Source organism: Grus americana, chromosome 5 (assembly GCF_028858705.1).
Source record: "Grus americana isolate bGruAme1 chromosome 5, bGruAme1.mat, whole genome shotgun sequence".
In the NCBI taxonomy this organism is placed as follows: domain Eukaryota; kingdom Metazoa; phylum Chordata; class Aves; order Gruiformes; family Gruidae; genus Grus; species Grus americana.
Window position 1 is genome coordinate 15,165,512 of NC_072856.1, and position 15,236 is coordinate 15,180,747.

At 36.4% G+C, this 15,236-nt stretch overlaps 1 protein-coding gene across 6 annotated transcripts in view; it reads right to left on the reverse strand.

The window, feature by feature from the left end:
- SOX6 (SRY-box transcription factor 6) overlaps window positions 1-15,236 on the reverse strand; it is a 374,241-nt gene that overhangs the window by 266,114 nt on the left and 92,891 nt on the right. For 2 of the 6 annotated variants that reach the window (XM_054827504.1, XM_054827507.1), the window contains exon 1: window positions 921-1,461. The exons of 2 other annotated variants lie outside the window; for them this stretch is intronic. The gene's annotated coding sequence lies outside the window, so the exon portion shown is untranslated. Of the gene's footprint in view, window positions 1-920; window positions 1,462-6,993; window positions 7,127-15,236 lie in introns of those variants that run through there. 2 more of the 6 variants (XM_054827506.1, XM_054827509.1) reach the window with 2 other exon arrangements.

Genomic DNA, 15,236 nt, shown 5'->3' on the forward strand with positions numbered 1-15,236 from the left:
CATAGGCTAAAATCTGGAGACAGTAAACTCTTTTCCACCAGGATGGATACTGTAGTAACATCATATGCATATTGAATTCCATTCTACAAGCAAATCAAGATTTTTTAAATGTTCCTGTATACAGACTTCCTAATTTCTACAGTATTAGACCATTATTTAAAAGATTTTACACATCTCTCATATAATAAACTAAATATTTATTAAAAAATAAATGTTTATCATACCTATTGATTAGTATCAGCAGCACAAATATAACAGACAAATTTCAAAGTTTTCCCAAGACAGAGCTTTGAGTCTTTAGAAAATTACCAAAATTATATGAAGATTAGGTTCAACTGGTCTAATGGTTTGGTTTGCATTCCTCTGTACAAACACAGTGGTATGTTTACCAAATATCCATTTCCTTCTGATCCCAGATCATAGATTTTTGAAACCCCACCGAAAAAAAAGGTTTTTTTAATGAACACAAATGTGTTCACAGTATCACAACAAACTTGACTAAATCATTCATACAGTGTGAAAACTGAAGTCTAATAACTCTCTGAACATAAAAGTTTCCGTAAACCTCCACAATATGTTCAAGCACAACTAAAGACAGACTTACGTAATATATTAGCTTGCAATTGCAAAGGACTCTTCAGGTTTTGTAATCAGTTCTCACACTTTACCACAAACCAGTAAAGAATCGTTATGATATTTCAGTTACACACATTTCATAGCTTAGAAATATATCTTCTTACCAAAGTTAAAGCACAATTTTACTTACTTTCATTCATTGAGGAAACTGAGGATCAACATATGCTGTTTCATATGCTGACAGTTTAAGTAAATCAACAAAGATTCTTTTTAAAAACTAAACTCTCTTACAATGAAAAACAGAAAGAAAAGACTTTATTCCTTTGAGAAGATGTCTAGCTTACCTGGCTTTGCCATTCCACACCGACAGCCCGAACAATATTATCAGCTCTTCAGGTACTAATTCTTGCTAACTGAAAGGATATTTTCTCTCTCGCTGGATTAATAATCAACTTTCCTGATAGTTCATTTGTAATTCTCTGCTGGTTAACCCTTTGCAGGCCTCCCATTTTGAACTAAGCAGCCTAGACTGTTCAGTTCATTTTAATACAAAAATAACAAAGCGTATGATAGTACATACATGACAATTAAATAGTGAGCTAAAGAGAAAGTTTAAGAATAGATTATCTTCAAAACCTAAAAGCTTATAAATACTTAAAGGAATAATTTCTTTCTCTTAAATACTCTACTTACTAAACCTAAGAGCCCGTAAACCGATGCATCAACAAACTGAAAGCTGCAAAGTCCAATGGCTCATATGACAGCATGTTCCCATGAAGCTACTGCTCAACCTCTCATCTTCGGTGTACGTGTAAATATGACACATGCCTGCTGAATTCTGAAAATAACATCTTTTATTATTGAATAGTGTGCTGAGAAATTACCACAGTTATCAGTTTGTGCAAGGCCGTCCAACTGTGTTGTCAGAAAGCAAGAGCAAGAGTGGCCAGGAGTAAAAAGGAGATAAGAGAGGCCCAGAATAGCTAAAAAGGGGAGTTCAAATAAGGTCAGAACAGTTTAAGATGGGATACCTAACAATTATATGTAATTATATTTTTCAGAGGTAATAGTAGCACATTACAAACATTTTATCAGTTTCATAAGAATTCAATACATTTTGGCAGCTCTGTTGTGAAATGAATAAAAAGATTATGAAACAAACCCAGTAAAGTGGTTTAGAGATCCAGTATAGGAGGGTGAAACATTCTGGAAATCCTGACCTAAAGAAACTAGCCTTTGTTTGGGGGATATAAGACAGACCTTGGGATTTGCTTTGATTGTGGACAGAGGGAAGAGGAAGAGAAAAATAAACCTGTTGCATGGATGACTAAGGCATAATGCTGCAAAAATGGAGAAATCATAAGAAAGGCTTTTCTTTTTATTTTTTTTCTGGAAAACAATGACTTGGGGTTTTGGATGCTCTAGGAAAAATAGAAGAGATGAAAGATCTATTCACTAACAGAAATGCTTTCCTGGTAAATTGTGCTATAGCTGGTTTATTAAATAATACTGCAGTACTTTTGGTTTTTCTTTAGACAAAGGGACAGAGTCTCCAAAAGTTACTGCATAGCACAGAAGAGACCCTATCTATTTCCCTTTGTGTAAGAGTAGTCCTGTAGCAAATCTTTTTTTTTTTTTTACACAACTGCAGGTCTCTGCTCTCTGTCTACTGCTCTGTCTCTTCTGTGGCACCGAATACAGTTTGCTGTAAACTTTCTATGATATGTGCTGTAGAATTTATGATAAAATGCTATAAAGTGTTGAAGCAAATTTATTTCATATTTATAGTTAATTTTATTCTGTGTGTGTTTGAAGGAAAACCTTTTAAGAACACCAATCATGTGAGAAAGCTACAACTAAATTTATTGTTAAGTAGCACATCAGTGGTACTCCTGGGGGCTCCTCTTCATGGGAAGAAAGCTTAAACAACATTTTCTAACACATTGGATTGCTTCCCAGAGATGTGATGGCCTACAGAGGCAGTGCTGAACAAAGCAGGCTGGAATAGTAAGTCAGCAAACAACCCTTTTCAGAGGATGGTCACAAATAAGTGCAACTTTGTTTAATGAAGGCAAATTATAGTTATCTTTTGTTCTTTAGAAGGTGCATTATCTTTCTCTCCTGTTCCACCTGACTAAACTGGTGGTATCTCTTCTATCACCTGACTGAGTGGTTGGCTGGAAATAATGGACAAAACAATCCACTATTGTTACAAGAGACAATGACCTTTCATGTCCTTGGAGCTCACCATGACCTTTCATCTTTCCTATCCTCCAATGGTCTCTCCTAACAACTAAAACTACACGCCGTTAGGCTGAATTCCAGATTGTCATAAAAAGCCCCGTCCTTTCAAAACAAAACCAATTTTTACACCAAGGTGGAGGAGAAACACAGGTCCATTGTTCCCGCACAGATGGAAGTTAGAGTTACTAAGGCAACAGCTCTAATCCCCCTTTTTACCACCTTTTTCACATCATTGGCCTATCAAGTGTGCTACCTTTTAACTCATAAGCTCAAAAGCTGGTAGTCTAACTGACTGCCCTAATTAGCTACGATTTTCACAGTACAGACAACATGATGAGCTAATCGAAATTTGCAAAATAATGACGTACCTCCAGCAAATATTCCTCCTCCTGAGGCCCAGTCTTAGAATAACAATAATGAGACCATTATTAGAGGAGGGCATTAAAATGCTGCACTGCTGCTAAACAGAGAACTTAATTGTTCTGGTCTTGTCCATTGAATCAACAACCTATTGTTGTGGACTTGAAAAATAAAGGACTGGAGAATGGGTGCCATAATGATTGGTCTGTGCTGCCATACCAGCACTCTGTAGAATTGTTTTCCTTTTGAAACTCTTGATGGACTAGTAGTTTTGTTTAAAAGTAATATAAAAGGCAATTGTCTGGATAAAAAGTCCTATTTATTGAAATCTTTAGAAGCAGTTGCATGGATTTGTTCATGACCCCCAAGATAAAAACATAGGGACCATAATAATGCTATTTGTAGAGACCACTGCTTGTAGTGACACTAGATAACGCTGTCCTGTCTAGCCACTGCAAAAGGAAGGAAGGCATTTCCTTTGCAGACAGAAATCAGGACAGAAGGTCAAATAGTGGACAGACCCAATTCATCTGCAAATAGGAAGATGTTTATTAAAAAAAAAAAAAAAAAGCAAACCTAATATAGTTAGTCATCATGTAGAATTCTGGGTTTAGATCAAATTGATAAATGTATGTCTGAGTCAGTCACAACACAAGACTTTTTTTGCTTGGTTAGTTGGTTAGATATTAAAACCTTAATATTTTTTTTCACCTCTTCTGCAGAATTATAACCTAAACTTTGTAGTTGGGAAACTGAATAATATACTTTCAGATGCAGTGACTCAACTGCTGTAAATTTTAACTTACTGTTAGCTTAGGATATTCTTTATTTAAAATTGGGGCTGGGAGGAAGAGATATCTAAAACCTCTGGAATGTCTTTTATCTTTTCTTTTTTTTTTTAATTGATAAGAAAGTAAAATCTACAGCTTCTCACAAAATGTTTAAGATAAACATGATCTTGAGGAAAAAAAAGTTCTCCCAAATCAAAAATCATAGTTTTATTGCATCAAATCATTGTTAAATAACACTATCCTGCATTCCTCTCAGCTTTCATTGCAATAGAATAGTTGAAAACATATAAGCAATAACAGATTTACACTTTGAAACAGAAATTAAAATCATGTCTTATTGTATTTTTTACAGTTACCTCTCAATGCATCTTTCTACATACAAACTGCTCAAAAATAGGCTATGATTCTAGATTAACAGAAACAACAGAATTTGGGCTTGCAAGAGTACCCATTGGTACTTTGCTATTTATGTCAATGGCAAAAAGTTTAGGGTTTTTTTTTTTATTCTTATCAACATATTGTAAATCAAAATGAGAAAAAAAATGGGGGGGGGGGGAAGAAAACTTAAAGTTAAAGGTTAACCCAAAAGGCATTTTCAGCAGTTCTTAGAACTGCTTGCATAACGTAAAGTTGTCTTGCATGTACTCACGGAACACATTTTCTTTAAACTCAGGGTCTTTTCTTTTGTAAATTGAAAAATGCCTAATATAAAGAAGTATTAAATTGTAAATAAGACCTCTTGCTTCATTCAATCCATGCTTTGCTTCATTTATCTTCATCTTGTTAGGCTAAATTAATTAACAATCTCTGTGTTGCACACTTTCTCTTTTCATTACATCAAATAATGGCCGGGATATGGGAGAAAACCCTCACCACAGGGATCTTGAAACACTACCTTGAGGAAGAGTCTCTTACATATGTATTGCTTTAGCAATATTAACTAGCTAGATGCTACAACATTTATTAAATTGATTCTTCATCGCTTTAAAATAATTATCCTGATTTTGTGAGGAATAAAAATATTTTTTAAAAAATCAGAGGCTTGCAATAGATCAAGTTTACAATTTGTAAGCCACAAGTACTAAAAGAAAGAAAGTAGCTAAATTCATCAATAGTTTTACTCAATGCTTTATTTAATATAGAAAACCTGCACTTGAATACAATTTCTGGCCAACTGTGTATACAGTCCCAAACATATTAATGTATCAAATTACTCAAACCAAGTTCCTGTACCATTTGTCTGTGAATGTTCTGTATATAATTAATTGGATGTCTGGGAGAGTTTCATTGGTAAATCTGGTTATTTTAATACTGTAATGGGGAGCAATGTGCTAAACTATTAGGCAAGTTTTCTTCCTTTAACCTACATTATGGCATCTAGAGCAAAAGGACAAAACAGTAAAGCCTTTTTTAATCTCACCCTGATCAAACGACCCTCTTTCTCCAATCACAGCTTTGTGCGTGATATCTTTCTGCTAGTGTTTCTTATTTAATTAAAACAGACACTGACAGAAGGACATGGATTAGGACTGTAATGATGCATTTACTTAGATTAATCGGAGGCTCCTTTTGGAGTAATGGCTTAAACAAAGAACAAAAGGAAATTGTTATGAAACAGCCTTTTATCCCAGGCAAAGGTCACATTATGAGGTTTTTAATTTTGTCAGTCTCTGTTATATTGGGCCTTGCTACTGGAACATGAGAAGTGCTTCTCTCCCCCTCTCCCCCGAGCCAAGCCAGTTATTATAATACAGCCATTAAAGCTGCAAATTAAAATGTCTGATTTTAAAACAGGTTGCTTAGCTTTCAAAACCCTCTAATTAGCATGTTGTGCATTGTTGTGAAGGAAAGAAACCTAAAATGCTAATGACCTGCTGCCAGGTGACCACACTGCTGTGCAAAATAATACAGACCCTTTCAAGTAGTAGTAATAATAGTAATAATAATACCCAGCTCTTATGAATTACCCAACTCCAGGTCTACTCTGCACCACATGTGCTTAAAGAAACAAGCGTGCATCCAGCCAAAGATCAGAGTTCGGCAGTCAGCACAAGAGATTGTTTTATGTTAACTGGAAAAAAGTCTGTGCCCATTCAGACACTGTAAGGAAAGAGAAAAACATTTGAAATTACCATAGACCAGGTAATACTTGGACCAGGCACAGAAAAAAAGCACAGAACGGAAAATTCTTACCCTCTCAGACAGAAACTACAGATACACTTCTGTAAATTTCAAAGAGCCAGCCCCATCTTGCTGCGATAAAATCTGCTTCTGTGCTTTGTTCATAAAAAGGCAATAATGCATTAAAAGACCCCTAATACAGATATATATTTATCCCTTCCCAGCTTACCATTCATCATAAGAAGCTTGTTGAACACACAAAATTAAGCCAGAGCTGCCAAATCTCAAATTTTTTCTGCAAGTCATGTGATATTTTCCTAAAATATGCTACGGAAGAAAGTTTGATAATATGATTTCAAAGATTCAAACAGAATAGAAAACATTTCCTTAAACCTCATGGTACTTGAAGCTCTGATTTTTTGAATACTTGAGTTTTAGCAAGCTTACTCACTTCACACAAAATTTCAAAAGAAAAGAACTCTCATCTCCCAGTGACAAAATGTATCATAAGTGACTTCCTTTTCTGAAATCCTAGCTGTAAAAAAATTCATTAGTCTTCTGCACCACCTAAAGTGTACACAGACCCAATCCTTCTCCAGTCACAGAGTCCACATCTCGGGCCAGCTGAAATGTCAGACAGTACCTAGAGGCACACAACCTGACACCAACAAAGAAGCTGAACGTTGCTGACAGTGCCAAAGTTGGGTCCAAACCGCAGCAGCGGAGGCTACTGTTAGGCACCACAAAGAATACCTTCCTGAAAAGTCCAGGATAATTAGCTGGGCAATCAAGATTAACCCCACTTAACCTAGTTTTTTACCAATAGTTAAGTAAAAAAGGCTTTCTCTGTAACTTGATGTCTTTGCCATAAAGATCTCAGTCCAACCCCCTCCAAACATACCAGCATAGTGTGACAGCGTTCTTCCCAGGTCACAGTAGGAGGAAGTTGGATGAGATGTTGAGAAGCTGTGCTGGCCTCGATGTCTGTTCCTTCGCAGAAGTCTCCCACACTTCAAGTGATCCCTAATTGACCACTAAGGAACAAAAATGACTGCAAAGGGGATTTTCAGTCATTTTTAATCCCTTATTGCATTATGTTTTACTTAAAAGTTCATCAGTCCAGAGACGAGGTACTGTGTGATTCCAAATCCCAATGCCTCCAAAACCACTACTCGATGGAAAGCACAATTCATTTCCTCTCCAAATAAATTACAAAACAGTCAGGTTAAGCAAATTAAAATATATAAAGGAGCATGGGTGTGGTTTCATCTCAAACCCATGTGTCAACACTCTGTATTGTTTGTCTCTATTTTACAGAGTACAGGCCAGATTCTGCCACGTTGTTGCCACTACACTCCGTCACAGCATAGTCCCAAACCTGAAAAAAATTTCAGAACTTGCCCTTGAAAATATTAACACAATTACATGCAAGTCACTAAAATAATCTACATAAAAAGGGGAAATGCACTTATTTGCAAAGATAGTAATTTCAATTTACTTAACACTCAGGCACCTGCGCCGCTTAATAGGTGGCAAACAAATTCTGGTAAACAAAACATTAATAAAATTATCTAGTAGTATCCTAGCTGGTAAAAAATATGCTGAAGTTCACAATAATCTTCTACAACTTCAAGATATCGCTGTCATTGGTCAGTACCACCATTTATTTATTTATTTAAACTTAACTTCTGTTCTGCCAAGATAATCACGTGTTAAGATACGAGAACCTGTTTTCACAGACACATGTATCATCCACTAGTGTTCCTTGGCTGCCTTAGTTATTATTTTTTCCTGAATAAAACCACCTCTGAGACACAGAAAACACACTGCTAAATTTATTTATTAAAAAAAAAAAATGCTCACATCTAATGAAAAACAGACTTTGTGCAAAGCGATAGGTGGCTCTACCCTTTAAAACTCAGAGGCAGGAAATTCCCATTATTTTCATTTGTGGCTGTGCACATACTACGTTTGTAGAATTCATCCTAACTGTATTTTAAAGGCATGTTGCAATGGCTAACGCATTGATATGCACAATGCAAATACACTGTTTCCCAAAAGTTCTATTTGTTCCTTAAAATATATGAAATATGCCACTGCTCTTTTAGTGAGCATGTAATAAAATCTGCATTAGTATCCTACACAGAATGTGAATTCATGCTTTAAGATCAGAGCTGCTTAGATAGCAAATTATCTGCATCATTTCACATACACCAGCTAGAGAGCTGTCCAGGTACAGTCTGTATACAGTCAGCATCAGAATAATCAGTGCCTACGTGGATACAGTACTTTGTGTCCTGTGGCTTTTGCTGAATATCCATGTAGTACATAGAAATATATGTAAAAGAACAACAGTAATCCAGTAATCTAAGACTTCAATGTAGGAGTCTGACAAGAGTCAGGATGGCACAGCAGCAGCTAGTGGCATGGCACAGAGGAAACACGAGTCAAGCAGTCAAATACTCAGTAATCATGCTGGTTTTGTGCAGAATAAGACACTGATTGGGCTTTGATACATTACGAGTTCAACTGGGCCCATTAAATTACATGTCTGAGTAACTATAGTGCTCTGTCATGTTGATCCCAGAAACTCTGGTGGCCAATAGAGAAAAACAATCTACTTTCTCATTTCTTTGAACACCACTTTCACACATCCAAGCAAAAGTCACAATACGCTCTGCGCTGATGCATAGCAGAATAAAATGTATTTCTAGGAAAAATAATCATCAAGTCATTGAGATTTCATGTATAATAATGTTAGCAGATTTGACCCAGACATGAAGAAAAGGGAAGTTGTTTCCTTCTAAATATGTTTTTACTCACGTAACCCCACAGATTAGTGTGTGTGTTATATCTATATCTACAGATATATAAAATGGAACCTGTATAATATGGAACTATATATATGGAACTACACATACATAATAGAACCCATATAACAGTCATATAGTGGAAGCCAATCCTGTTCTTCACATTACCAACTTGTGCCCTCAACCACTAGCACTGATTATACAGAACAGCAATTTTCTCTATCTTCATATACTTTGAAAAAAGAATAGTTCTTATCTCTAAGCACCAGAAACAGCTCTTTGGGTTTGTCCCATTATGAGCAACCTATCTCAGTTTTTTCCATGTGTCCTCCTCTGCAGGTTCTCTGCACCCTATTACACCTGATCAGCCCATACCAGTATCACTGTACGCACAGCTTTGTACATCTGTTACATGACAGAAAGCAGAGCTGTCTGCTCTTTGGGTTTCCAAAGGACTGCATTTGGACCATACAAAGTAGCTCCTTGTCAGCCCTAAGAACTGCAGGATCAAGCAATTTATATATTTGAATCAGTCACTTATCAGATTACCACATTCACCACTAGCAATTCTTACCATTTAAGTCTTCTTGCAATCCTAGATATCCCATCTCATTAAAAAATTTCAGTCCCATCTGATTTGTGGTATCATGTACAAAACAGTGTTCAAATCACTCACGCAGGCTAGGTTTCAAGAGAAACTGGGCCAAATGTAACTGTTAAGGGACTTCAGTTTTCTGGTGAACCCAACATGAAACAGCTCATACACAGAAAGGCATCATGTATGTATAATTACAGTGTCATACTCACACACAAATGATAGCCATGTGTTGAACTTCAATACCTCCTCAAAAAATAATTCAGTAGGTACCTTTCAGCATTTAACTTACAATTTTGCCACTAGTCAAAATTTCCCAATCAGTATTACCTAATGAAGGGGGCACACAGAAGAGTAAGGCATATTTTTTACTCAGTACCTGGCATGCTAATTACCTTTTTATGCCTTGGTTTACCCATGTGTAAAACAGGAGAAACAAAGTCTTTATGAATCACCTTTCTAAAGTGCTTTGAGATCTGCTGATAAAAAGAGGGAATGAGGGAAACTGAATCTCTAAGCAGCCTGAAACAGGTATCACTTAAAAACAAAACAAGACCAAACAAATGAACATAAATGTTTGGGGGTTTTTTGTTTGGGTTGTTGGTTTGGTTTTTTTCTAATGTTAGAGCTTTCAATACCCAATCAGCCAGTCATACTACTGCACTGTTTTATTATAAAGTGGATCAGAACAGACAAATTAATCAAGTCAGGACAGTGAGTGCACTTTGTTTACATGCTATATCCTGTACATATCTTTCCTAGGTTCAGACCGAAATCCAGCTCCAGCTGCAACAGCTTTCAGGCTGACAAATCTTTCTGGAGCTGTGCCACACAGTGTTTCAGACCTGGAAGGTGCTGCAAGCAGGGACTTCCACTACACTTCTTAAAACCCCATATATCATATTTTCACACACTAAACATCCCTCCAAACGTATACCTGTCGCAGTTTAATGATATGCGCCATCCAATCTTTGGACACTCATTTCTTCTGCCCATATAATTATCAGGATTTTAAATCTTTCATTTCTAAAGAGTGGAATTAAAATATATAACCTATTAGAAAGAGGATACTCTTAACTACGGTATAGAGACTCATTTATAGCTCGCTCTCAAAGAGCTTAGGGTAATTGATTTTGAAAATGTGTCATTTTTGGTATATATTAATATTTTGGGGTATATTTAAATCTTTACAAAATTTCCACTGTTGACACAGCTGGAAGCTCTGTCACACTAATAGAAATTAAAGCAGTTTAGCAGGCAAAGTAATGCAAGTAAGTTGTACCACCTAAATTTTTTCATTATTGTAATCAATTCAGTGTTCCACCAAGCTAACTTTGCATGGTTATAAAAGTCTTGTTGCTGGTAATCACAGAGAATGAGCTGCACAAAACCCTGGTTTCTTCAACATTTGTGAAAAATATGATAATCCCAAATGGATTTTGAAAACACAGGTTTTCTGACTTTTCATATATATATATATATTTATATATACATATAATCTTTTTTATATATATAAGCATGTATACATATGTGTGTATGCATAGGTATATATGTAGATATCTATACCTACATGTATAATTACATTTAAGCAAAATCATGAGGTTGTGTTCTCAGCCTTTCCTTCAAAGCCCACCAGCTAGAGCAGATGGAAATACGTAGCCATTTCTGAGCTCTGGTACCTGAAAGAGGTGCAGGACGGAGCAGGTGCTGCAGGTGAGTGGCCTCAAGGAACAGATGCCTCAGCAACAGAGGGGGGACCAGAACTATGGGGAGGAGAATGAGAATGGCAACAGCTTGGGAGAGGTCAGGGACTCCCTACAAATCCCCAGGAGCTTCTGCCTGGCATCTGCATCTGATAGGAAACATTGGTGAGCACTTCTTCCGACGGACTACTTCAGATTAGAAAAGGGATGCGAGAAATGAAAGAGTTAAATACATAAATCTATATAGAGTTTAAGATAAACACTCTATATGTGATATATCACATATAATATATAATAGAGTGATTGTCTTAAATCCAAGAGAGAGTGTTTTGCTTTATTTTTTTCCTGTACCTTTTGTCATAATGAAATGCATAGTCAGCCCTCACTTGGTAAAATATTTGTGTTGCCATGCAGTTAAACAAATGGGGTTTTATTTTCTTTTAAAACAGCCTCCCACCCATGTTCCTCTAAACAGTGGCCCATCAGTCCAGCTGGGTAACTTGTACAAGCTGAGCAGTAAAGTCTCCTCTTGCCTCCATTGAAAGGGTCCTTTCCTTAGTTCATCGGCCAGGACACATGGGGAAATAATAGGACTTCAAAAATAATGGAGTACATCTGAAAGGAATTCTGATTCCATAAAATTCCCACATTCCACTATAACTCACAGCATCCAATTGGCATTCGGCATAATAGTTTTAGCACAGGCAAGTGCAGAAGAGCAAGGTAATCTTTTCTTATTTCCTCTATACACCGATATTCATAATTCCATTGTGTGCTCTTTTTCCTCTGTTTGTATTCTTCCCGATTCTTTGTATGAAATACGAAGAACTCACAAGTATGATTATCAAATTTATGGTGTATGCTTGCTACACCGCACATTATAGTCTCACAGTTGTTTGCCCTGCAGTATGAAAGATTTGCATAGCGTTTAAATGGGAGATCTATACAAACTATAGTTAAAATATTATTACATTTATATGTTTTTCTATATGAACTAGTAAAAAAATAATTTTTTATTCCACTTTAGGGCAACATTTTACTACAATTAAATGAAAAGGCTTAGCTCTGCTACTTCTTTGAAAAGAATCATGACCAAAAAGACACAATTTTAGGAAACATAACTGGAAGATGATAAAAAAAAATATCTCTACTTCCATATGAGGCAATATCACAACCAAATCTATCTTGTTGATATTTGAAATCTGAACATATTCCCTTCTGTAATTCTTTCATCTGTGTGCACAATTTATACAGGAGCTTTGAGAGAGAACAGAATGAAGCGCTTGCCTTTAATCCCGAGGGGTTTTTATGTGGTGTTGTTTTTGTTGGGTTTTTTAATTCACTATATTCTCCCTTCCCATCACTGGTGACCATCACTGCAGCACCATACCTCCAGCTGTGAGCTTGAACATACAGCTCCCTGAAGCCAAAACAAGTGCTGCTTTTCTGATTTACAACAAGGGACATTGAAAGTGGGGGAAAAAGCTTAAGCTTCCATTCCTTTTGAATTTCAGTGTCACCTCTGTAATGCAGTATATGACACAGCAACCTAGACAATATGACAAATTACAGGAAAAGCTGCAGCAATTAAAATTATGGAAAATTATCAAATCTTTTAGCAGCAATTCAATATTGTGCCACCTTCAGAGGGAAAACCTCTTTAAACCATGTTTTACATGAAATATTTGATAAATAGTACACCTAATTTGTAAGGTTTTTCTGTTACAGAGCACAAGATGAAATCTCATGTACCTGACATTACTCCTCTCGGGAAGGACTGTTGCCTAAGAGGAGAGGAATCCTCTCTTGCAGGAAATCCAGTGGGCGTTCGACACAGACTGACAGAAGGACGGATGGAAAGAAGGAAGGAAGGAGGGTAAATATCAACAAGTAAAAGGACAGAAGATTACTTTGGCAGTTGTGCAACAGTTACAGAAAAAGAATTTGAAAGGAAACTATTTTTTTCTCCTCATGAAGTCCAGAGTACACATTTTATTATAGTGAGCACTGACTTAATTTTCCAAGACTCAGCCTGAGACAACAGCAGCTGACTACAAGCTCAGCAGCGGAGTCTAAAATTAGTATTTTAAGAAGTCTTTTTATTCTCATAAAATTTGTACATTAAAACTGACATTTTAAAAGGTTACTTCTGTAGAGAGGAACTAGCAGCTATCAGAATCTAAAAACACCAATCAAACTTAAACGTGTTTCAAACCAAACTTCGGTTAATGCAGACAAATCGGCATCCCAAATAGCGGCACAGAGCAGAGGAAAGCTTTGAAAAAAATAATAAATTAGGTAAATCTTCAAGTTATAGTATTATTGCATCAAAGCTGTAGTTTAGACATCTTACTGCTAATTGCCAAATGGTCTGCATTATTCTACGTTGTTAGCCACAGTAAGTGGATTTCCTAACACTTCAAACAAATTATCAATTCCAATTGAGCAGGTTTGTGATAGAGCCAGAGAAAAGGCTTTCTTTTAAAGTTGGCCTGTTTTATTTTTCTGCCCTACTATAGAATACACCTTATTCCATATGGAATTTTATACACTTTAGGGTAAAAAAAATGCAGCTACTCATTAACATGTCTGCAAGTGTATTAAAATTACATTTACCCCAGTCTTTTAGATGTAAGTTTGTTTTATCTATCACATACAGCTGTAAGTAGAAGAGACAAATTAGTCCAAGGACATAATGTCTTTCAGGCTCTATAGCACTTAGCAGGTTACTGGGCCTCCAAGGCCTAACAGATTTAACCAAGACTTTTCACACAATCAGGTAAAGAGAGCTAGGCCAGTCAGCAGATGTCCCATTCAGATAACAAAGAGAATATTTTAGTGACAACGTGAGAAAACAACAGTAAAAATCGTAGAGAAGCCCACTGAACCGTAGCGCTCTTTTTTTCTTTACTAAGAACCATCGACTGGAGTTTGACTATGACATTCGCTGTAGTCTTCAGCAAAGGGAAAGTCAGTCATACAAGCTTTGCCACAAGAGATCCGAATAAACTACTATAAGAATCAACTACCTCAGTGCTGGACAATCTTTTACATTTTAATTTCCTCTATGGCTTTAGGATGAATTCATAGATGAACTGTTAAAACAGCAAGCTAATAGACAAAAGATTCTTGTCATGCGTGCCATCCCTACACTGATCTGCAACAAAATGTTGCTGCATTTGTGGCTTCAGTTTCACCTCAACGGAATGCAAGTATTTAGTGTCCTCGAGTCTCAGTTAGCAATATTAAAACTTGCAAACAAGAAACGTCTATTAGTATCCAAAATGGCCATAGTCAGTTGCAAAGCAAGGAAGAGGTGAAAGCACTGTGGTGTGAACAAAGCCAGCTTTAGCATTTGTTAAGGTCACTTCAGTTCTTCAAGTGGCTCTTCTTAGAGTCCATTACCTCAGCTAAATAGACTCAGCAAACCATAATAATGATGGAGATAACCCATCTGAAGAAACCAATTTGGGGTGTGGTTTTGAATTTGAATCAGGGAAAAGATGACTACACACCCCATGCTCTTGCTCTTCTCTAAGGCCAAGTTTAAATAAAGAAGAATACTTTTCAGTTATCTTGGACCACATTTCAATGGCAAGGGAACTGTGAATGAAAGAAGTTTACAAAGACGACTGTTAAACATTAAAGTATAGTATAATCACTGTACGAATTAGTCATAGCCAGTTTAGACACTGTCCAACCCACTTTCCAACCATCTGCAACAAATGTGCTCCATTAAAACAGAACCATATGGAAAACAAGCTAGCAATTAACACAGCTTCTATGCATACCTCTAATACAGCACAGATTTCAAACTTTGAGTGAAACTGACTGCTGAATTACTTCCATATTGCTGCTGTTTAGACCTTGGCAACACATATTTATCCTCACTCACTACAGTATGTCATCCCAAGATACTGCTATATCATCAAAATAAGCATGAAAAAACCACCCACAACTGAGCCACTCATTGTGGTTTATAGCCTCTGTTAATAAAATATTTGCAGATCAAAGTATAACAGACTTTTTCGAAGAT